This window comes from Cyprinus carpio, chromosome B4 (assembly GCF_018340385.1).
Source record: "Cyprinus carpio isolate SPL01 chromosome B4, ASM1834038v1, whole genome shotgun sequence".
In the NCBI taxonomy this organism is placed as follows: domain Eukaryota; kingdom Metazoa; phylum Chordata; class Actinopteri; order Cypriniformes; family Cyprinidae; genus Cyprinus; species Cyprinus carpio.
Window position 1 is genome coordinate 24,257,906 of NC_056600.1, and position 3,354 is coordinate 24,261,259.

Consider the following 3,354-nt stretch of genomic DNA (forward strand, 5'->3'; position numbering starts at 1 on the left):
CTAACCATTCATTACCAGTGAGGTGGTCCTTCTGCTGGACCTTGAGGCCTGTCGCACCTCCTACGGTGCCTATGGTGGACTATGCATGGCAAGGGCGTCCTTTTCCTGAGGCAGGCCTAAACCTGACCGCATACCATGTGGTTTTGCTGCAGGGTCTTCAGCTGGGGACCACCGCTCATTGACGTTTCGCCCCTTAACCCAGAACATCTCCTGGTGGCGGGGCAGTGAACAGGGACGTCTCCCTGACACTCCCTGCAGCAAAACCTAATTAAATGTTACTCCCCAAGCCTTATCACGTCGTTTCAGCCAGAGCCAATGCTTGCTTTTCTCTGCTTCCTCCGAGAGCTCTTTGGTGGATCTGCCCAGTGTGGTTCCCCGTAATCCCAGGTCCTTGAGCAGGCATGATATTGATCTGCCCATAAAGCCTCTGGCTCCCACCTCCACCGGGTACAGCCCTCACTCTCCATCCACTTTCTCTGCACTCCCACACCAAGTCTGCATACTTCGCCTTCTTTCTCTCGTAAGCAGCTTCCAGTCCTTCCTCCCATGGCACTGTCAGCTCGATCACTATCACTGACTTCACAGCTGCAGACCAGAGCACCACGTCTGGTCTTAATGTGGTGCTGCATATCTCCTGTGGGAACTGGAGCTGCCTTCCCAGGTCTACTTCCATCTTCCACCCTGCCCCTGGTGTTAATAACTTGGCAGGTGGTCTCTTGCTGGTATGCATTGCGGGTTCCCCTTCCCTGAGGAAGTGGATCCTCCATCGACTCTCTAATGGACTCTGATTATTTGCCTCCTGCCGGGCACCTCTGCCAGCTTCCTAAGCACTTGGTCATGCCGCCATCTGAGCCGACCCTGTGTTAGTGCAGTTTTACAGCCAGACAGAACATGCTGGGTGAGGCATTGATGGTCCCGCAGGGTCACAGGATTGCTCTGTTCCAAACCATTGGTGGAGGTTTTTTGGGCTCGGTAGGGTGTCGTATGTTGCCCTAATGAGGAAACTGAGCCGGGCTTGTGGCAGTTTCCAGAACTATGCCCAGCTGATTGCTCGGCTTGCAACACCCTCCCAAGTTGTCCACCGCCCCTGCTCATGTGATTATTAAAGGTTGCTTTAGGCCTGAAACTCTTTGCACTCCATCATGTCACTAGTGTGACTGTTAATGTGATAGTTAAGGTTTAGTTTTGTAGAAGTTCTTCAGGTTTAATGCTTCTCTCTGGTGTGAATTCTCATGTTGCCCATTAAAGCTTGTTTGTCGTGTGAAACTGTTTCCACACAGTTTACATGTAAACGGCTTCTCTCCAGTGTGAACTCTCTTGTGCCTGTTAAAGTTTCCCTGTTTGAGTGAAAACTCTTTCCACATTGAGGGCATGTGTAAGGCTTCTCTCCAGTGTGAGTCCTCATGTGCATGTTAAAGCTTCCTTTTCCAGCAAAATTATTCCCACACAGTTTGCAGGTGTAAGGCTTCTCTCCCTGTGTGAATAGTCATCTGGGCTCTTTCAAAGTGCTTTTTTTATGTGTAAAACTCTTTCCACATTGAGAGCAGGTGAAAAGCCTCTCTCCTGTGTGAATTCTCATGTGGACTTTAAGGTTTCCATGTTCACTGAAACTCTTTCCACACTGTTGGCAGCTGTAAGGCTTCTCTCCTGTGTGAATCCTCATGTGGACTCTCAGTTTTCCTTGATGGTTGAAAATCTTTCCACACTGTTCACAGATGAAATGACTTCTAAAATATAGCCTTCTGAGCTCTTTTTGTGTGAGAAGTCTTTGCTTTCTGTAAGCAACTAAATGATTTTTTTTTTTGTCCAGTTATGAATTCATGGTGTTTTTTGTACTGATCTTTAGCATGCATTTCATTCAGTTCTTCACTCTCTACTTTCAGGTCTAGGGTGAAATGAGACAAATACAAGTTAACACCCACTTAAAAGCAACAGTAGAACTGAAATCCATAATGGCTCCAATCTGCCTTTCATGTCTAAAACAGGGTGTCAAACTCAGGCCCCGTCCACACGGAGATGCGTTTCTGTGAATACACACAAATTTTTTATCGGATAGGCATTTGTCCACACGGATCCGCCATTTTCGTAAGGTGAAACCGCTATTTTTTGAAACCGGGTCCCAAAGTGGATAAATCTGAAAACGCCGCCTTAGCGTTTTCGTCTGGACGGCTAAATCCGTATATTTTCTGAAACGATGACGTCATCAGCCCACGTCACCCCCCAATCAGACACCGCTACGTCATGTAACAGCAACAAAAACATGAATAAACACTGAACGATTGTCTTTTTTATTAACTAACATTAACACAGATTAATAAATGTATTGTTCCATGTTCGTTTGTGTACCACACGCAAGGTTTATGAGCACAGTCCAAAAGTCGTCTCCACATACTTTACTGTAACTCATACGCAGAATTACAGCGCCACATACTGGTCTGGCATGTATACTACATCATTTAGCGGTTTCGTGTGGACGCGGATATTTCTTGAGACGAGGAAAAAAAAGATCGGATTGGGGTAAGCTCCGTCTCCGTGTGGACAGGGCCTCAGCTTGTACAGGGTCACAGTCCCACAGAGTTTAGCTCCAACACACCTAGCTTTAGTTTTCAAGTAATGAAGACCTTGATTAGTGTGTGTATCAATTAGAGTTGGAGCTAACTATGCAGGGCTGTGACCCTCCAGGAACTGAATTTGGCATCCCTGCTATAAAATATAAAACAAATACATATTGCCGGGGCGCTCGTGGACACTGGAGAAGATGGCCACCTAAATTGTAGCTCTGCTCCTGATTGCTTAATAAATTGCTACCCTCTTTGATTTAAGTTAAAGAATCTCCTAATTAAAAAGCTCAACACATGACTAATGTGTCTGAGACTCAAGATCTAAAGGACCTTCCACGTATTGCAACCTCATGACCACAGAAAAAGAAGAAACAAACTGCGTCAGGAGAAACTTCCAAAGATAGACAAAGAATAGTTGAGAACAGAAATTGAAGACCTTTTTACTGAATCCAGTCTGTTTAAAGACATCAGTATCAAGGGCATATGACATCTTGTCTAGTAATTGCACCTCTGCTTTGCCGGGACTGAAGGGTGTTTGGGAGAAAAGACACTGGTCAAACCATTGAAGAGAAGGACTGGGCTGTTGGATGTGATAATATGAACTCTAAATATACTTCCCTTGGGATCCATGAGCTCAACTTTAAAAAAGTTTTATATGATATATCTTACGCCGATGCATGTTAAGAAGATGTTTATCAATGCTACTGTTTCAAGTGTGAAAAAGATAAAGGTAAATTCCTTCATTGTTTTTGGTACTGTGACAAAATGTTGCCATACTGGGTAATGGTCATAT